Genomic DNA, 22,160 nt, shown 5'->3' on the forward strand with positions numbered 1-22,160 from the left:
CCCGGCGTGAGCCAGAAGACATGAGCTCAGGAGACAGAGCTGGGACAAGAACTCCTAAAGGAAAGCCTGACTCATGGAGCTCACAACTGAACTTGCACAGTTACTCAGTTGAATGATTGTATTTTATCATTGACATAACAGGTTTGTCAGGGTAAACTGAGTCATCTTCATGGAGTCCAGAATCAAGAGCCAAAAAGGGAGGAGATGGCAGTGTTTCTTGAGCTCTGTTCAGAAGAAAACCTGAGTGCTGATATGAGTGGTCAGATTTTCTTGATATCCATGGCTGGCCTGTAGAGTGAATACTGGGAGTTCTGCTATTTTAACCCAATGGCACTAATTTTAGTTTGGAGAGGCTAACAAGAATTTCTGTGAATTCTGTTTGTAAGAAAAACACATAGGAACACTCATGAAGCCTGGGACTCCACAGATATGAGAGGATCGACGACGTCCACCCTGGCTGGTTGCCAGAGCTTGCAATTTGCAATGCGAGTGACTCCTTGGATATGCCCCTGGCTGTGACAAGGCTCACCGTGACAGGCAGGGGGATGTGGGAGGGAGCACATTCATTCAGAGATTAGCATTCACATTGCAGAGCATAAGTGTTTAAGTGACAGGGAATATAGGCTGAGAAAAAGTTTAAGAAGCAAGTGGCATTCCCACATCCGTGGGATTAGTGAAAAGAATATCAAAGGATGGGGTCAGGCGTGGTGGCTCCTGCTTGTAATCCCAGCACTTTGGGAGGCAGAGGCAGGCATTGGAGACCAGCCTGGTCAACATGGCTAGACCCCATCTCTACTAATAATGCAAAAAATTAGCCAGATGTGGTGGTGGGTGCCTGTAGTCCCAGCTACTCAGGAGGCTGAGGCCTGAGAATTGCTTGAACCCAGGAGGCAGAGGTTGCAGTGAGCTGAGATTGGGCCTGGGCCACAGAGTGAGACTCTGTCCCAAACAAACAAAAAAAGAATATCAGAGGATGAAACAGGTATCAGAAAAGAGTCTCCCTACAGTTAACTTCCAAATCACGAGGCTCTGTAGATTGTGTCTGGAGTTGTTCTGTGAAATAGAATTGTCTTAACTTCTCAGAGAAGACTCTTTTTTTCCACTTAAGCCTACATTTCTAGAAAGCAAAAAGATAATTTGATCATATACATTTTGCAAAAAAAAAGAAAGAAAAGTAAAATGATATCTAGAAGTTTCTATAAATCAAATTTGGCCAGGTGTGGTGGCTCACGCCTGTAATCCCAGCACTTTGGGAGGCCGAGTCAGCAGTTCACTTGAAGTCAGCAGTTCAAGACCAGCCTGGCCAATGTGGTGAAATCCTATCTCTACTAAAAATACAAAAACATAGCTGGGCGTGGTGGCGAGCACCTGTAATTCCAGCTACTTGGGAGGTTGAGGCAGGAGAATCTCTTGAACTGGTAGGCAGAGGTTGCAGCGAGCTGAGATCATGCCATTGCACTCTAGCATGGGCAACAAGAGCAAAAATTCGTCTTGAAAAAAAAAATCAAATGTATGCTTAAGTATAATTGGCCATCAATAAGCTGTCAAAGCTGACCACTGTAGTAAGTTTAGCATCAGCTTCATCAAGACTGAAAGGACTTTAAAAATCATCTGCTAAAATCTCAAGTGTTAATGTCATGTTACTCAGAATTTTTATTACTATAGAGAGGCATGTAATGATTGCAACATATTAACTTAAAAATATACAGGATACGATTTTAACCAAAGGTAATATTTAATGTAAATTTAATTACCTGAAAGATGTACTTTTATAATGCATTTTCTCTTAATAATACTTCTGTATTGCTTTGACTTATTACAATTTAGTGATTTATTAATCACAGCTCATTAAGTTTTTGTAGCTTAGTCAATAAAAGCAGTCTTTAGATTAGATGCTACTTTTAGGCATGAATGTTTCCTCATAAAGCTTGAAGTTTCACTGATTAGAATAACCACGCTATAATGTAAAACTTTAGCAAAAGACAATTCATAAATTATTCATCGATTGCTCAAATCTTTGAATTTCAGAATTCCTCAAAATGAATACAACTATTCCCTCAAAAGATATACCTCTTATTTGCAGTGGACTCATTATTTTTTTATTGTGAGCTTCATTGAAGACAATGTAATTAAAAATAATTACTAACCTATTCAAATGGAAAATCTTGCACTGAGAAATATCTTCACAGCAACAACAAAAATTGAACTAAAATTATCTTTAGTTTTAAGAAGAGAGTGACATTCTGTAGACTTTTAGAGGTCATAACCTAATTACCCTTACAATGGATACATTAATACAAATTCTCATTGGTTTCCTTTTGCAAATGTAACAAGTACATGGGAAAATATTATCATATCAGGATTATTTTCCTGAAGGCTTCATTGGAAGTAAGCAATGTGTTACAGAGCCTCTCAAATCCCATGCGGATTTAAACTGACTGAACACGTAATAAACATTATGTCCGGTTTCAATATTTAGACTTTGGGGATTAAAAGACAAATAAGAGATGATTTCAAGGCTGGGTGCAGTGGCTCATGCCTTTAATTCCAGAACTTTGCAAGGTTAAAGCTGGTAGATCACTTGAGCCCAGGAGTTCGAGGCCACCTTGGGCATCATAGTGAGATCCTTTCTCTACAATAAATACAAAAATTAGCCTGATGTGATGGTTTGCACCTGCAGTTCCAGCTACTCAGGAGCCTGGGACGGGAGTATTGCTTAAGCCCGGATATCGAGGCTGCAGTGAACCACGATGGTGCTACTGCACTCCAGTGACCATGGACGGCTTTAGAGTTCTGAAATACAAGTTCTACATAACTCTCCTGAAGAAGAACCGTAAATTTTCCTGAAAGTGGTTGGGCTCAGTTTCTCATGCTGTAATCCCAGCACTTTGGGAGGCAGAGGCAGGAGGATCACTTGAGCCCAGAAGTTCAAGACCAGCTTGGCTGATATGGCAAAATCCTGTCTCTACAAAACAAAAACACACAACAACAACGAATTGTGAGCTATATATGGTGTTATGCACTTGTAGTTTCAGATGCTTGAGAGGCTGAGGTGGGAGGACTGCTTGAGCCCAGGAGGTTGAGGCTGCAGTGAGCCATGATCATGCCACTGCAATCCAGTTTGGGCAAAAGAGCAAGACCCTGTCATACAAAAAAATAATAATAACTGAAAGAAAATGTATGCCAACTTATTGAGTTGAATAATGTAGTGGATTCCGTGATGTCTCTCCACGTTTATTTTCATCTAGAACCCCAGAATGTTATTGTATCTGAAAATGGGGTCTATGTAGATATAATTAATTAAGGCTCTCAGAAAAAACAATCTTAGATTCAGGATGGTCTTAAATCTAATGATGGGTGCCCTCACAAGAAAAAGAGAAGACACAGAGACAGACGTGCCAGGGGAACCCCATGTGAGAGACAGGTGGAGGAGACTGGGTTTTGTGGTCACAGCCAGGAGCGCTGGTGACACTGGAGGCTGGAAGAGGCAGGGAAGTGTCCCTCCATAGAGGCTTGGAGAGGTCATGGCCACTCTGACACCCTGATTTTAAACTCTGGCTTCTAGAACTCTAAGGAAATAAATCACATTGGTTTTAAGCCATCAAATGTATGGCAATTTGTTTTGACAGCCCATGGAAACCAATACAGATAAAAAAACAACTCAACAAAATGGAAAACCTGAGGCTCAGGAGGCCTATGAAAGTTTCTGTGCCTGGAAACCTGGCCTCCGGGAATGGAGATGCCCAGAGATTCATGGTGGAATCTCTGGAGTGGTCTGAAAAACAAGTTTCAATCTCACCAGCAGAACAGGAGCAGGGTGAGAATTAAAACAAATAAAGAAATATCCTGATGGCACTAGAAAAATAGGAGCATCTTTGGAGAGAAAGAATAACCCATCAGAAAACAGTTGGAGAGATATGATGGGGAAATTGAGATATTTAAGGCCAAAATAAGATGACAGCAAGGGGGAAATGAGGCATGCCTGGGCCGGTTTCTCTCTGTGAAAGTGACACAGAAGGGGATGCATTTTCGTTGACACACAGTAATGAAGCCGCAGAACCTCTGACAGAAGAAGAAGGAAAAATCGCAGGGACTAGGCAGTGTGACTGTCAGAGGGATCCGAGATCCGGGAAAGTATTGATTGGTGAAACTATTGATTTGTACGTTCTTATGACTGAAAAGGAAGGTTCTTGAGAAAATCTTCAGGGGCTTTCACAGTGTGATAGCAAGACAAAGCGTATTCACAAGTGTGGACAGTTGAGAGGCCGTTAACAGGGAAGTCAGCAGAAAACGTGGAAGTGTTACCGTGGTCAGGAGACCTGGGAAGAGCTAGGATTTTCCCCGCCTGCCCCGCTTTTCCGGCTGCTCATTCTTCAGGTGGCATTCAGCCTCTCTGATGGGTTTAGCACCGACTGGGCTTTTGAAATCAGGAAGTACTATAACCCTATCAATCTGCTCGGAAAAACTACTCTGTGGAACTAGGTGTTTCTTTCGTTCTGCCTGTTTTGAGGCTGAGCTAATGCTGGGCAAAGCAGAGACTCCCTGCTCTCTGAGACACTGAGGACGGGCACGGCTGCTGAGGGACTGGAGGGAGAACAGCCGTGCCATGAAAGAGGCCAGCCTGCAGCTGCTGCAGGAACCGGCCTTCCCCAGCCCCAGCTGGAGCCACTCAACTCGTAAGACTAAGGTAATTTCACTTGGAAATTTAATTTAATTCTCAAAGGCCCTGAACTTTCTTCCAGGGCTTCTCACCGGGACTTTTGCAATGGGAATTTATATTCAGAGTGAAGACATTTCATGCTGGAACTTTATTATTGGAGTCAGTGAATGCGCTTTTTATTCACGTGTGCCTAAGTTCTTATATAATTTTTCGAGAACATCTGACAAGCCTTGTTGGGCAATGTTCCTGAACAGAATTTGAAACAGGAAAGAGAATAGAAGGTAGAATGGCATTTTTTGTGCCTTTGGTGCAGCATGGTTTGCAGTTAAATGCCATCCTAATCCAGTTCAGTCTCCTGAGGACAAAAACTAAACTGGCCCCAGGAGCAGGTGCTGGTTTTGTGGTTGCCACCCCTAGAAGGTCAGAAGCACGAACAGATAGGCAGCAACTGGGGGCACGTGTGTTCTCGTTTTTCTGCTTTCGTGTGGCTCCATCTGGAAGGAAACACGTGGACCAACATGTCTCCTCAATGCAGCTCACTTTGGCCTAGTGAAGCAGAAGGGATTTAAATGGCTGAGTGGGGAAAAGGAGCTTGGTCAGAACGTCCCCGCCACACGCCACACCCTCGGTCTCCTCCCTGGCTCCTCTCTCTGCCGGCACATCCTCCCGTCACATCCGCTACCCACAGAGAAGAGAGGCTGCCCCGTGAAAACCACCCTGGTTTTGATAATTAGGTTACCATAGGGGTTATATTAGAAGGTCACTGGCTGCTCTGAGGCCACTTCTTTCAACCTATGATTATCAGAAATAAAAGTTACATTGTGGTTTCCATCAGCGCGACTCCTTTCCCTGTGGCTGAATTGGCTCAGAACTCAGGCAGAGACAAATGAGGGAGTTAAGGAAAACCTCCATCAACCCTAAAGAACAGTCAGTAGAAGAAACAGAAGAGGGAGGGGCGGTGAGTGGAGAGGAGAAGCCCGTGGTGTTACGTGACCCACATGAAGAAGGAGGGTACGTGTTAGGGTCAGGGTGTTAATGAGCATGTTAATTGTGCTGAGCTGAGACCCGACCACGCACTCTCAATGTGGATCCTGGGGGCATCCGGATGCTTGGGCCGGGCGGCCTGGCTGCAACTGGTGAGAAAATAGTAGAGAAAAAGACAATGGGGACAGGCAGTTCATTCAGTGGGTTTGCTCTGGGACATACTGGGGCATATTTTTTATGTAGCAGTAATAATCCAGAGAGAAAAAGGGAGGCTGGGCACAGTGGCTCACGCCCGTAATCCCAGCATTTTGGGAAGGCAAGGCCGGCGGATCACTTGAGGTCAGGGGTTCAAGACCAGCCTGGCAAACATGGTGAAACCCTGTGTCTAATAAAAACACAAAAATTAGCCAGGCGTGGTGGCGCGTGCCTGTAATCCCAGCTTCTCAGGAGGCTGGGGCAGGAGAATTGCCTGAACCTGGGAGGTGGAGGTTGCAGTCAGCTGAGATTGTGCCACTGCACTCCAGCCTGGGTAGCAGAGCAAGACTCAGTCTCAGAAAAAAAAAAAAAGGGGGGGGGAAAGGATCACGAAATCATGAAGGAGAAGGGATATAGTTGTGCAGTAACTTCCTTGAGTTGGTGAGTGGAACAATGGAGAGGCTGGTTTCAGATGGGGCAAGAATGTGTCTCTTCAGGGCACACGTGAAAAAGCAGAGAATCAGAAGCAGATGCAGGCAGGCTGATAAAGCTGGCATTGGGAACTTGAGGAAGTTCTCCTCTGGGAAGCCTGAAACACTTTCTCCCTGTAGCAGTGATGGAGGGATTCCCGTAGTCCTGAGGTGTTCCATCTGAAGTGGTCAAGGATCAACTGATTAGCAGTGGCTTCCAGGTAAAAAATACAGAAAGTAGTTTAGGCAGAGAAAGAGTGTTCAGAGCCAGTAAGTGGCACTTAAAGAATAATCTCCCAAAGTCCATTATATGGAGTGGTGCTTACATGCAATACTAACAAATGTCACAGCAAAAGAAAAAATAATACGTATGAGAAACAGTTAAGCAACTTTAGAGGCCACTGGCTCTTTGGCCATTAATAGGTTTGGTGGCCGTCAAAGAGGAGATGCTGTGTGTCTCAAAATCAGTAGACTCTGGAAGCCCTAATTCACCAACTGGAGAATGCTCTATTCAGCACATTTGATGGGACAAAGGATAAGGTTGCTTGAGAGAAAATTGATTCGGGTGACAATGGAGACGTAAATTCAGATTATGAAGGGCCTTTTGGGGATGAGTCTACAGGGCTTAGCAGTGGAGGAGGCAGGTGTATTGAGATGAACTCCTGCATCTGCACAGGAACCCACAGAGGCTCCCGCGGACTGGCTGGCTTCCTGTGTTGTGGATAGGCCCAGCTGCTTTCCAAGGATTTAATTTCCCTGACAGTGAGCCAGGAGCTATTCTTTGGGTTAGCATTCTGACCACTCAGGGGTAGTCAGTCACAGCACTTCACCTCCATGAAAACATGTAGTTCATGCTTCTGAAGAACCAAGTATACTCAAGTTCTTCCTAAAAGGAAATATGGTGCCATCAATTTCCAATGACTACACCACCCCTTAACTGGTCCTCAGATGTTTGTTGAAAACTATGTACTTGTGATCAAGATGTAAATAAAGCACTACTTTAAATGCCTGTGTGATTAGACAGTCTGCTAGGAAATGCATGTCAAACTCCTGGGTTTCACAAGCATTCATTGTGCCAGTGAAATGACAAAATAATCTATATTCTTGCCTCAGAGTCACACAGCAAATCCTGTCTATGAGGCTTTGGAATCACGTGGAGTTGGCTACATGTCTCCACCACAAGAACCAAGTAAACAATCTTTCGCCCTCAACCTATTATGATTTATTAAAATTTCTGGATTTCCACAGCAGAATACAATTCCTAATGCACTATATAACATCGAGGGATTATTTTACAGAGTAAACGCATAAAATCTCTCAGTTTTAGATAATGTCAAGGAAGCTTCAAAATCTTTTAGCCTGAGGAAGGCGAGAAGAGAAGACCGACGCAGAACCACGAGGTGGCATGGACTGTCTGCAGCCAGGGTTCAAGTACAGCACTTCTTTCCAATTCTGTTTCCCTTTCTTTCTTTTGTCTTATCTTGTCTTGTCTTGTTTTGAGATGGAGTCTCGCTCTGTCACCCAGGCTGGAGTGCAGTGGCGCAATCTCAGCTCACTGTGACCTCTGCCTCTCAGGTTCAAGCAATTCTCCTGCCTCAGCCTCCCAAGTATCTGGGACTACAGGCATGCACCACCATGCCCGGTTACTTTTTTTTTCCATAGGTTTTTGGAAGAGGTGGTATTTGGTTACCTAAGTTTAGTGGTGATTTGTGAAATGTTGGTGTACCCATCACTCAAGCAGTATATTTTGAACCCAGTTCGTAGCCTTTTATCCCTCACCTCCTTCCCACCTTTCCCCTGAGTTCCCAAAGTTCATTTCATCATTATTTTGAGACAAAGTTTCACTCTTGTTGCCCAGGCTGGAGTGCAATGGTGTGACCTCTGCTCACTGCCAACCTCTGCCTCCCAGGTTCAAGCGATTCTCCTGCCTCAGCCTCCCGAACAGTCACTGTTCCCCAGCACTTGGTTCCTGGAGCCTCTGCTTGGCTTCCTGTGCCTGAGCTCCAGGGTGGACGTCTAGGTGCTTAGAGAACATCTCCACTGCCTGCATTGCGCTGGGACCCCCATGAACAAAACCAGTCCTTATTGCATAGAAAAACGGGAGTCTGTGTTTTCTTTCCTTGAATCTCAGGAAGAGGGTGAGAAGTTAACCAACAGAACGTGGTGGACATCCCAGCCATTTCCAGGTGCACATATTAAGAAACAGCAGCTTTCAGGTTTTGCCTCCTGGAGCATCCTCTGGGTGACAAGAGCCGCTATGGAGGATACCGTGCCCTGAGACCATCACGCTGGGGAGCTCCACGTACTCCCTGCTTTACTGTCTCAGCCTAGTCCAGCCTTCCTGCTGCCTGGACCACAGTGCCTGAGGCGGCAGTGAATCAGCACTCCACCTTGTAGACGCTCCTTCCATCTATCCCGGGAATGCCACGCCATGGCATCCAAGGCATGTGGAACAGAAAAATCACTCTGATGAACTGTCCAAATTCCCGTGAGACATAATAAAGTGAGAGTTAATGTAAGCTGGTAAATTTTGAGAAAGTTTTCTTTATAGCAATAAGTACCTGGAACACTTACCTATCATTATGTGTTCCAAAGTTTCTGTGCTTTTCAGAGGATTAAGCATAATATTGGTATTAATAGGAGGGAAACAAGCTTATATATCAACTCATTATGTGCCGTGCACAATACTGATCACTATTTTAGTAACAGAGGTGTTAAATGCTTTATAACGAAGAATCAGTGTCCATTACCTTTTCATCGTTTCGTTGTCCAGATGTTGTCCGTGTGGTTTTTGTTGTTTAGGTGAGCGAATCTGAATCATTAAAAATAAACTGATTATTCTAAATACAAATTAGAGTGTTTATCACAGAATGAGCTCTTATCACTTTCTGCGACAGAAGGAGAAACTTTTGGAAACTATATTCATGCATTTTCAAAAGTGAGAAAAGAGGATTATTCATTCCTAAAAACTTATTTTCTAAATCTCATTTTTAAATTTTTTTAGAGACAGCATCTCCCTCTGTTGCCCACGATGGAGAAAAGTGGTGTGATCACAGCTCCCGACAGCCCCTAATTCCTGGGCTCAAGGGATCCTCCCACCACAGCCTCCCAAAATGCTGGAATTACAAGTGTGTGCCCCTGCATCCGGGCATCCAACATTGTTTTTATAGAGCCATACATTCAAAATGAATATGGTGGACAGAAAAATAAAGCTCCCAAAGGTGTTCACGTCATAATGCCTGAAACCTGTGGATGCATTACTTTACCCAGCAACAGAGAATTAAGGTTGCAGATGCAATCAAGTTCACTGAGCAGCTGACTATAAAATAGGGAGACGATCTTGAATTCTCCTGGTGGCACCAAGGAAACCATCACAGGCCCTTAAAAGTGGAGAAGCAAGTCACAATAGGAGGTCGGAGTGATGCAACGTGAGAAAGACTCAACCAGCTGTAACTGGCTTTGAAGATGGGAAGGAACAGGACCTCTATATGCCGAAAAATTAGAGGAACTGGTTCTCTTCTAGGGTGTCCAGAATTGAACGCAGACCTTGATTTTAGCCCAGTGAGTCCCACGTCGGATTTTTGACTTCCAGCACTGCAGAATCGTTAAGCTGCATTGTTTTAAGTTTGTTCCAGCAGCGATCTAAAACCCATGTCATGATTTGGCACCCTATGAGTGTTTTATTTGCCTTTACACGCAAAGGCATATTCTTTATTTGACGACCATAAAACCTGCCTGCTTTTTAATCTTTCTCCCTGATTTATTTGTGAAGTAAAATAGAATTGTATTTTGAGAAATGCTGATGAAATTCTCCTCTAATTAAATTATTTTGAGGGAATTATTTAGTCTTAAGAATATTTCAACTGTTAATTATCATATTCTCTCACTATTCTTCAACAGAACTGCTTTTAAGCTCCTGGGACTGAAAGTTAAATGTATAAAGGAGATCAGTTGCCATCTGTCATTACTAATAAACACTTCCTATAAGCCCAAGCCCCCAGAAAAATAATGGCTTAAGAAATCTGCAGCTTATATTGGGAAGACAAAATCATCATAAATGAAACTGTTAGAAAAAAAAGTGTTAAAACACATGAGACTAAAAATGTAATGTGAGGGAAAGAGTTATGACTTCAGAAATCCTCATTAAAAATATTGTACTTGAGGGACCTTAATAATGGCTAAGAATGCAGTCGATAAACAAGTAAATAATTGGTGCCACTTGCTAAGAACCTTTGAAAAATTTGCCTAGCTAAGAACTGAAATATTACGAAATATCATAATTCTCCAAACTCTACCAATTGACATTTTGCTGTAGAGCCTTCCTTAAACTATTTTTTTCTTTTACTTATTCCAGGACAAAGAGATAGACCTTAAACTTTTACTTACTAATTTTTCAGTGCAAATCTATTTTAAAATGAGATGAAATGTACATACATTTTGATGTACATGGAAGGGAAGTCAAACTCTAACTTCTAGTACAACTTACTTCTGGAATAAACTTTTCAGGTGACTTTTAAGTTTAGTATCCTTAGTCAGCTACTGTGGCCAAGTACCATGTTACCTGTTACTTAGTGACGTAACACAGCCATTTCTTTCTTTTAATTTTAAATAACTTCTGTTGCTCACACATTCTATGGGTCAGGCATTTGACCAGAGTACAGTGAAGATAACCTGATGCTGTTCCACAAATCCTGGGCTTCAGCTCAAAGACAGAAATTCTGGAGTCTGGACTTGTCTAAAGGCTTGCCCACTACACGGGATGGAGCCTTCAGCCCCTCCGTTTCTCTCCACTGGGCCTCTCCAGAGGGCCTCCCTAGGGAGCTAGTTTAAACTTTCTCATAATTTGGGTGCTGGGATTGACAGGACAGGGACTACAGACCCTAGCAGTGGGAGGAATGGTAAGTCTGAGGAGAAGAAAAACGTGTGGGAGAGATGTATCTGTCTGCACTCTGCTCTGTGTGTGTGTATTTGTATGTGTATGTGTGTGTAGGTGTGTGTGTATTTGTGTGTGTATGTGTGTGAGTGTATGTGTGTGTTATTCTCCAACTATAGAAACCATAATCCACTAAGAAACCAAGGAGGTTGGCTTTGAACCCCTGGCAATGAAATAAAAATAACCCTTACATGAAAGGTATTAAGGATTTCACAGAGAGATCACTTAGATTTTTCAATTGACTGGTTTGGATTTCTTTTCAGCTCAGGAAAGCCACGAGTCCTACAGAAAAAGTTCTTGGACCTAAAATATTGCTGGCATTTTCAGATTCATCTCTAGAATTAAAAGTACATTCTGTGGTAATAAATTATATTTCTTATTTTTATTTTATTGTTATTATTATTATTTTAGATGGAGTCTCACTCTGTCACCCAGTCTGGAATGCAATGGTGCGATCTTGGCTCACTGCAACCTCCACCTCCTGGGTTCCAGCGATTCTCCTGCCTCAGCCTCCTGAATAGCTGGGATTACAGGTATGCACCACCATGCCCAGCTAATTTTTATATTTTTAGTAGAGACGGGGTTTCATCATGTTGGCCAGGCTGGTCTCGAAATACTGACCTCAAGTGATCCGCCCGCCTCAGCCTCCCAAAGTGCTGGGATTGCAGGCAAGAGCCACCGCACCCAGCCACAAATTACATTCTACCTGAAGGCTATGCCAATGTGAATACATTGTCACCTTAGTGGACTACTCTGTCATCACCAGGAGCTAGAAATCAGAAAGTCCGTGTGAGTCTTCCAGCTGTATCAATCGCATTGTTTTGACGATGGATCCAGTTTTGTTATTATGAAGATTTCTAAAAGGAACCAATGATGTTAGACCAACAGACCCCACATTATAGGATGTAAAATCAAAAACATACAGTCATAAACCATACATCACAGAGCCCAGAAGAGAGACAGAAGTGTGTGGCAGCAAAGTCAATGCAACACTAAATCATGAGGGCATCTCATGGGAATCAAAAGTAGAAATAGAATCAGACATTGATAAAAAGTTAACCTGAGCTGTCATTTTCTTTGCAAATTCAGTATTATTTAATTCATCATAAAATAGCCTTATAGAAACATTAAATTTGAGGGATCTATGTGTAACATTACTTAACAAAGCGAGAACAATGAAATAGCAGAGCAGACTGAAATTTTGCTCATACTTGAAAAGAAGCACCAGAGAACCTGGGCTGTTAATGGACCTTGGGGCAATTCCGAAGGGACAGGACTGCCGTTATGTAAATGAAGAGGTAATGGTACACCTCCAGAAAGTGACTGAAATCTATCTCATTGAGAACTGACTAAATTCCGTCTGAGTTTCACCTGTTTCAGCCAAACGCAGGATTATTACAAAGCAAAAGATAAAGCGTAATTTTGGCCTCTCAGAATATCCCAGTCATTTAACCTGAGTTTTTTACAGAACTGTGGCTTTTCTTAGCATGAAAGGAAAGAAGAAGGAAGTCACTGAATTCCATAATGAGGCTAGAGAGCAACACCAATCACAGCGAGACAGCTGAGACTTTCACCACCCCATGCCTAGGTGGAAATTGGCAAGAGATTATAAAAAAAACTTACTCATATTTTAACAACTTCCTGCTTCAGAAACATTTGTAAAGAATTAGGAGTCGGCCAGGCATAGTGGCTCATGCCTGTAATCCCAGCACTTTGGGATGCCAAGGCAGAAGGATCACCTGAGATCAGGAGTTCAAGACCAGCCTGGCCAACATGTGAAACCCCATCTCTATTAAAAATACAAAATGAAGCTGGGCATGGTGGCGCAACCTGTAACCCCAACTACTCAGGAGGCTGAGGCAGGAGAATCACTTGAACCAGGAGTCAGAGGTTGCAGTGAGCTGAGATGGCCACACTGAACTCCAGCTTGGGCAACAGAGTGAGAATCCGTCTCAAAAACAAACAAACAAAAAAGAATCAGGGGTCAGAAGACAAGGCTCACTTTGGTCGTATTTTGCCCCTGAAAAATACGTTCGCTGGTCCATGTTTAAATTTGCTTCTCTATTTTCACTTTTGATAATAACACTTTAAATTTGTATATTGAAGAAAGTGAACAAGTCCCTTTCTCTTTCACCTGACTGTTATGATGTCCAAGAAGGACGCTTGAGAAAGAAAACCTAACTCAGGCAAATCTTCCTTTGCAGTAAGAGGCAGAACTTGGACTTGGACACTGGGCTTTGGGATTGGAGTGGAGGCAGTCCTGCTGCACTGCTGCAGTCAGAGGCCTGTGTCAACACCAGCACCCCATCAACTTCGACACAAGCCTGAGGAACAGGGATGCACTGGTGCCATGGAGGATGCAGAGACATAGAAGAAGGACTTCACCTTTGGGAAGGTTCCAGAACTAATTAATCCACTGAATAATTGCTGACCATCTACCATGTGTCAGGAAACATTCTAGCCTCCAGGATGTAAGAAAGACTAGGTCCCTCGTGTCATCTAGAGACACAGACGACAAAACAGTGGCAGATGATTCCATTACCGAGTTGGTAAGGTGGTTTCAGATACTGACCAGCCTCCTGTGGCTGGGAGCAGGAGACTGGGAGGCTGTTCCTCAGGAGAAAACGAGCCTGACAACGAGCCAGTGACAGGAGGAGAGAGCAGAGAGGCAGGAAGCTGTGGGGAGGATGGAGTGGGGGCGGCTTTTAGAAGGGGTGGGACGTCCAGGAGGCTCTGAAGAAAGCATTCAATTTGCTTAATCGGAGGGGGTTAGGGTGCCTGTAGCAAGCAACACAACCTCCCACTGAAGTGTGGAGGCTTGGCTGCAGCATATTGTAGACAGTGCTTCTCTAGAGACAGAGATATGGAATAGAGAATGACTTTGTTTAGAAATAAGAGAGGGAGAATTTCCTTCATGACTGGGAAGAAAATTGCACCATTCCAGAACAATCGGAGGAGGTCATGATCAAAATGGTAACTCATGGGACAGGTGATTCCTGTCATAACCCACTTACCCCTCTCTTGAGATGAACAGAACCATGGTTGGTGGACCGAACTTGAAGTTTTCCTTGGGCCGTTTTAAAGTTATATAGACTTCTAAAATTTACCGTCTCACCATTTTTAGAAAACTGTGATCATGCCATTGGCATTCATCTCTGCTATGACAAATTACTGCTCTTTACATTCACAGTGTGCTGTTGAGATTATCACTGAATCGCTTGCACCTACTGCACATTAAAGTGATACCTTCTCTCAACTTGTAGAAAAAGGACACTGGCCTTGAAGTTGTAAACTCTGAGCTCAAATCTCGATTCTACAATTAGTCACGTATCAGAGCCTATCGAATGCCAGGTTTCTTATACTGGAAACGGGGCTAGTGATGTCTGTCTGTCCTGTCTGATGAGGCTGTTGTAAACATCAAACACGTGAAAGACTTTTGAAACAGCAAAGGTCTATAAAGGTCTATTAAGCCAAAGCTTTCTAACCTCTAATCAACACCATATTAAAATCTTAATTATTCTTTTCTTTTGAGTACAATTTCACATGCTTTTAGGAGCTATCAGGAAATAAGCAGCATGAAATCACGTAGGATAAAAAGAAGACAAAATCATAGTGCTGTTTTAGAGAAAAAGTAGAAATAAGAGGCCTCGAAAACATGAATATACACAAATGTCATGTTTCTAAGTACTGAGAACAAGCTTGATTAATTGGCATAAATATTAACCAAGACTTTAAAAAATAACAATGTAGAACTCTTCTTTTTTCTCTTTTCCTACTTTGCTTCTCTGCAGTGGATTACATGTGTAAACGGAGGAGGCGCCAAAGCCTGCACGTCAGGTCTGAATATTACAGTTGGTATCTTTTGACTGCTAAATCTGCTGTCTTGTTTGGAACCGTGAAAGCACTGAATGCCCATCTGTGTTTTTGTAGCGATAAATGCACACTTTTATTGGTATAGTTAACTCCCTAGTTATAAAAGTCTAAACTATGGGACTGACCACTGTACAGTCTCGCTAAAGAGAAAACAACTGAGTAATAGTAATAATAATAAAAACCCTAGAATCAGCACCCTTCTACTGTGTTCAGATGAATGTAAAGCTTTTGGAAAAGGCTGCTCAGAATTATTATCATTGTTTTGTTGAAAGTCAACCCAAAGTTAGAAAAGTTAAAAGTGATCCCAAAGCCCTCAGACAAATTAACCATAGAGTCATGAACAAATCACAGTGGTAGGGAAGGTGGGGGCACTTGGCTCCTTCCACCTCCCTTCAATCGCCACTAAGAAATCCCATCCTTCCTACGAAGCCCGCAAGAAAAACACAGTCAGGAATGGAGTTCTTGAAAATCAAATGGCATTGTACCTTGCTTCAGGCTTTCTCAATAATGTGATGTCAATAAACATATTTGCTAAATTTAATTAACTATAATTTTTTATTTTTAGTGATTTTTTTAAAAGTACATTTTTGGGCACCAGGATACTTGGAAATGGGTAAGTATGAAAAGCAAATGAAATCACCCACCATCACACAATTTCCTACTAGGAATACATTGAAAAGTATTCAATTTCATTCTAGTTTTTTAAAGATAGTAAGATGTATGTTTCTGAAAAATTGAGATAATCCTATATATGCATCTCATGTTGTCCCTTAATATTTAATTGTCTACATTCAATACAGGTTTGCAAATCATTTTAATGTCAGCCATAATTCAATAGGAAAAATTAAATTTATGACAAATCAAGTATTTCTTGGTGGTTAACTCTTTGGGAATTTCCTCACGTGATAAGCACTGTGATGGCTACCTATATATCTGTACCTATATGCATCTATACTGATCTGTATTTCCTTCTTTACTTTCTGTTTTGTGTTAGTGCTCTGTTTGGCATTACTGGAAAATTTTTACAAATCAAAGCAGACAATTAGATGTCACCTTGTCTCTCTTATAATATCACCTCTCTAAAAATAGTTGCTGCCCATAAGCAAGATATTCAGGGTTGGTGACAAAATGTGCATTATCTTCTAGTTTCTTGAAATAAAAATCATTTACTTTTACTTTTAAAAATAAATACATAAGATTTTCTTATTTCTACATATATTTAATTTTCTAGTTACCGCTGATTTCTATTAAAAGCTGATAAAATCGGGTTTTTACCTAATTTCCATTCTAACTGAAATTAGAAATTCCAGTTTTCTTCCCTGTGTGTCATAATTTCCCTCAACAATGACTTGAGACAATGCAGCTTTTTCTAATACATTAGTTTCACGTGATGCAATCTACTGGCTGAATAGAACAGCTTTCATTTTTGTCAACGTCTTTTAAGATAGGCATCCTTTTTTAAATTTCACTTTAAGTTCTGGGATACCTGTGCAGAACGTACAGGTTTGTGACACAGGTGTACCTGTGCCATGGCGGTTTGCTGCACCTAAGATGGGCATTCCTTACATGGAATAAACTGATCGGTAGAAACACATTCTTTGATAAAACTATTAACTGTGACTTACTTTTCTTAGGGAGCATCACAAGTATGAGGTTTTTATTGCCAAGCAGCAAATAAACTATTTTTTTAATCACTGGTGACATTTAATCACTGCTGATATAAAACATGTCCCTACAATTTAAACCAGAGAAACTGGAAACTGAGGGCGGAATTACGTTGTTTCTGTTGAGAAATGTATTTCAATCTCCGTCACTCCTGGGGACAATGGCACAAGCCCTTTATACTTGCCTCTTCCTTCTTCTCATCCCACCATACTTGTTTTCATTAAATGCTTTACACTGGCAAGGTTTGTGCCATTTTCTTTCTCCTGTTTTCCTGCAGCCGTTTGCTTTCCTGCCCTGTGAAAGTGGGGTGTGTCTTCACCGCAGGGCAGGCACCTGGCTCTTCCGTCCCACAGCCCCTGGTGCTGGCTCATTTCCCATCAGCGTGGGTTTCATGAGTGAGAAGTGTTGCTCTCGGCATGAGCCCCTGAGGGTCCTGGCTGCCAAATGCCTAGGTAACTGAACCCCCTCTTGACTGGGGAATACTCACATTCCCACTCCTCATTTCGGAGCCCATGAAACACCTCATTCTGAGATGGAATGACCTCACATCCTCCCTCTGCAGGTCCCATGCTTCTGAATAAATATCCCAGGGATACTTCGTTTATCCCAGATATTCAATAATATCCACCAGGATATGTCTTGGTGTCTCTCACTGTATCAGATTTTCCTGGAATAGACTGATCTGAAAAAGAAAGACTTGGAGAAATAATTTTGTTAGTTTAGAATTTAGTGATAGTTTTAACCATTTTAATCTAGTGGAAATGGATTATTCTAAGCAAAATTAAAATGTTTGGATACTGGGTTTTTATTTAAAAAGATATATTTAATTCAATGATGGTCAACAGATAAAAATGTGTTTTTTGTGAAAGAATGCTATGTAGTTACAATTAATATTATGTTTTCCCTAATAATTAAAAAAATACATATCACAGTCATAAAATTACCCAAGGTATGTAGCTTTCTTCCATTTGGTAAATAGCTAACCATAAGCAATGCACATGGTGTAATATTTACGGGTAAGTTTTCAGTGTATTACAAGAGTTAATGACACCAGGTGTGGGAGAATCAAGATTTTTTTCTAGAAAACTAGAATTCTAATTATGATAAAAAGTTAATAAAAAGTCTAAAAGAACAGAGGCTAATTGGTTGTTTTAAACAATCAAACCAGGAGAAATGACATTTTGCTTTCTGAAGTTTTCTAACAATTCCCTTTTCAGTTAGCTTAATTTGACATTTATTCCATCCTTTATAAAAGCTAGTCCAAAGGAACCATGGAATTTTTTGTGGTACAGAAAACAACCTTTTCAAGTGATTTCAGTATTTGAATCACAGGAACAACATCATTTTGTGCTTGATTACCCAAAATGTGATTTTTTTCCACTCTAGAAATACAGTTTTAATTTTTAGAATGTTTTAAGGTTAACCTGAGAGATGTGACTGTTTGACAGCGTGTGATTGTGTGATCAATCTTTGGATCCTTTTTTGCACAGAGAAGTGACTTGCTCTCACTTTTTCGTAGTACATGAAAGTTAAGCTTTGTTTTTTGAGTAGACAAAACCTTTTATTTAAAGTATGATAATTTTACATATGTTAAGTTGCAAGATCTAATAGTAAAGATAACAATTAGTATAAGAAACAGAGGTTTTATTCAATTAAGGCAGAAGTGATCTTTGTTAACATGAAAAAGATAGTTTTTGATTATGAGTAATATTGGTTGATATTTTGGAAGTTAGTGAAGAGAAATGGCAGCTGCTTATATAACTAAGGCTATTATCTTTTTCGACAAAAAAACAACAAAAAGAAGTCAGATACACGTCAGCTGCTCTGCCTGCTACAGGGCTCAGGAACCACGGAGGTGCATGTTGTTGACATCCAGATAGAAACACTGGCCAGCCACTGCAGAGAAAGGCCTGTCCTTGGGGTTGACGGACATCTTTCTAACAAAGCTTGCATAGGACCATGACTGGGCACTGTTCTGACTTGCAAACTGACACTTCTTTTCTGTTATTCACTCGAGCCCTCTTTCTACCCCCTTCTCTCTATTAGCATAAAGTCCCACTGTACAAAGCAGGATGTTTCCAAACCCACATTCCAGTAACTCCAAAGATCAGGACTCCAGCCTTCTGCTCAAGCCCGGAATGTCAGATGGACTTTTCCTTGCTCTATTACTCTTGCTTCTCCTGCAAGTTTCTGTAGAACATTTAGATCAACTTCTGGCTTACAGAGTAATGTGTGTCGTGAAGCATAACTGGGAAAAGCTACTCTACTCGAAGCCAACAGACCTTGTTTCTAGGCCCAGTGACCACCGGTGACTTGGCAATCACTGCACCTTTCCGAGTTTCTGTTTTGTTTCCAACTGCAATGTGAAGATTTGACATTAGAATTAGCTCATCTCTGGACTCTTTTAAGGTTTAAAGATGTAAACTTCTTGCAACTTGAATTTTAGAAGATTGTGTCTAGAATATAAAGCACAGATTTCTGCTCTGTCATACCTTTCACATCTTAGTAGCTTGGGATTGTCATAAGAACGCCATGCATTTTGTGTTCTGTAACACGGTCATAGCACACAAAGGTATCACATTGTGTGCACACGTTGGATGACATTTGGGCAACTCCTCCATCCTGTGTTTCACCTGTAGGTGATGATAATACACATGCCTTAGGGTTGTAGAGAGGATTCAAAGAACCTGTTGGTTGAGGCATTGTGAGAGGGAGCAGTAATGTGTATGTTTAGTAAATATTGGCAGAGATGGGGCAGTTGCCACTGTGCTGAATGGCATTAGACTCCTTCGTGTCCACATCTTTCTTTCTTCTGCACAGCTGGACAGAGCCCGAAGAAGAAGGTTGCCAACTCATTTTCAACAAAGGTGCCAAGCACATACATTAAGGAATAGACAGTCTTTTTAATTATTGATGCTGGGAACACTAAATGTCCTTAGGTAGAAGGATGAAACTAGACTTCTATCACTAACAATATACAAGATCAAAACAAAGTGAGTTAAAGACATAAATTTAAAACCTGAACTATGAATCTACTAGAAGAAAACATTGGGGAAGTACTTCAATACACTGGTCTGGGCAAAGGTCAAAGGGCAAAGACTTCTTGAGTAAGACCTCTAAAGCACAGGCAATCAGCTGGGTGTGGTGGCTCACACCTGGATCCCAGCACTCTGAGGAGTGAAGTCATTCCCAGCACTCAGGGAGGCCGAGGTGGGTGGATCAAGAAATCAGGAGTTTAAGACCAGCCTGGCCAATATGGTGAAACCCCATCTCTACTAAAAATGCAAAATTTATCTGAGTGTGGTGGCAGGCGCCTGTAGTCCCAGCTGTGGGGGAGGCTGAGGCAGAGAATTGCATGAACCTGGGAGGTGAAGGTTGCAGTGAGCCAAGATAGCGGCCCGGGCAAAAGAGCAAGACTCTGTTGCAAAAAAAAAAAAAAAAAGAAAAAACTACAGACAGTCAAACCAAAAAGGGATGAAGAGGATCACGTCGACCTCAGAAGATTCCACACAGCAAAGGAAACATCGACAACATGAAGAGACAACTTACAGAAGAGAGAACAGCTGCAAGCTATTCAACCGACGCGGGATTATTAACCAGAATATGTGAGGAGCTCTGACAACTTAACAGCAGGAAAACAAACAATCTGATTAAAACGTGGGCAAAATACCTGAAGACGCATTTCTCAAAAGAGGACATACAAATGGCTGATTGGTATCTTTAAAAGATGCTCAACATCACTAATCATCAGCTAAATGTAAATGAAAACCGCAGTGAGATACCATCTCATGCCACGTAAAATGGCTGTTATTAAAAAGATAAATATTAATGGATGCCGGTGAGAATGTAAAGAAAGGGGAATCCTCACACACGGTTGGTGGGAATGTAAATTAGCAGTCACCATAGAAAACAGTACGAAGCTTCCTCCAAAAACTAGAAATAGAACTCCCATAGGATCCAGTAATCTCATGGTTGGGAAATACACAAAACAAATCAGTGCATCTAAGAGATACCTGCGCTCTGTGTTCACTGAAGCACTATGCACAACAGCAAGTTAGGAATCAACTTGTGTTCGTTAGAAGATGAATAAAGAAAACGTGATATATACACACAATGGATATTACGTATCTATGAAAAAGAATGAAATCCTGCCACTTGCAGCAACGTGGATGGAACTGGAGGACAGCAGTTAAGTGAAGTGAACTAGGCACAGAAAGACATTATCACATGTTCTCACCCACATATGGGAGCTAAAGAATTTGAACTCTGAAGGTTGGGAGCAGAATGATGGCTCCCACAGGCTGAAAACGCCACAGGGGGCAGGGAATAAAGAGTGAGTGGTTAACGGGTACAAAAATACAGTTTTTTGTGGTACCACAATAAGGCGACTGTAGTTAATAATAATTTATCGTACATTTCAAAATAACTAGAGAAGTGCATTTGGAAAGTTCCTAACAGAAAGAAATGTGTTCGAGGTGAAGAATATCCCAGTTACCCTGATTTGATCATTGCATGCTCGTATTGAAATACCTAAGTACCCCATACCTATGTACAACTATTATGTATTTTAAAAAATGCTTTAGAAATTAAAACTAGAGTCTTCTCAGTTAAATTTGAATTTCAGGTAAATAATGAGGAATTTTAGTGTAAGTATATCCAATGTGAGCACTATTTTGAACATACTTACACTAAAATAATTTATTTATCTGAAATTTAAATTTACCTGAGAATCCTGTAATTTATCTGACACCTTACTAACTGGGTATCCTGGTAAATTTTAGCTGAATCCGATACCTGCCCAGAAGGATTTAACCTCACAGCGTTTCACGGCAAGGTGTCAAGGCATCGAATGCCTTTTCCATTTCTCCGTGGTGAGCAGTTGTGTTTCAGGGCTCTCAGAAGTGGTGTATGGGAAGCGCCAGCAATGCTTCAAGCATCAGGATGAAATTGTGGGTCAATCCTATCAGGTGTGAAAGCAAACACTGCAGGAAGGGGGTTTAGCCCAGGCTAGAGCAGTCACTGGGGCAAATCAGCTCACTGTCATCATTTCCAGCATCTACATATTCGAACTAAGGTATCTGAATAACATCATATAATTATGCTAATTAACTCTCAGCGGTAATGCCAGGCAGCTCTGGTGTAAGGGCTCATCGTTTTAGACTGGAACCAGCAGAGCTGCCTCTGACCCCTGCCAGGTGGTTCCCTGCCCAGCACCTGTCCCCCGGTGTCCCCAAGCAGGTGGCATGAGGAGTGAAGCCATTCCTGAGCATAAACCTTGCATAAGACTCAAGTGGGAGGCTGGTTAGAAACTCAGATTCCTGGGCGCTACCCCTGAGAGCCTGCTGTAGGTCACCTGGATTGGCACCTCAGAATGCATCCT

At 41.7% G+C, this 22,160-nt stretch overlaps 1 long non-coding RNA gene across 1 annotated transcript; it reads right to left on the reverse strand.

Annotated features, from left to right (window-relative positions):
• Positions 1 to 15,651: 15,651 nt before the first annotated feature.
• LOC105726129 (uncharacterized) lies at positions 15,652 to 21,699 on the reverse strand. The gene is made up of 2 exons (XR_001109446.2): positions 21,575 to 21,699; positions 15,652 to 19,413 (listed from the first exon to the last, which is right to left on the reverse strand). It is a non-coding gene; the product is annotated as an uncharacterized LOC105726129 (long non-coding RNA).
• Between the last annotated feature and the right edge of the window lie 461 nt (positions 21,700 to 22,160).

This window comes from Aotus nancymaae, unplaced genomic scaffold (assembly GCF_030222135.1).
Source record: "Aotus nancymaae isolate 86718 unplaced genomic scaffold, 86718_ANA_hifiasm-v0.15.2.pri h1tg000020l, whole genome shotgun sequence".
Classification (NCBI taxonomy): Eukaryota; Metazoa; Chordata; class Mammalia; order Primates; family Aotidae; genus Aotus; species Aotus nancymaae.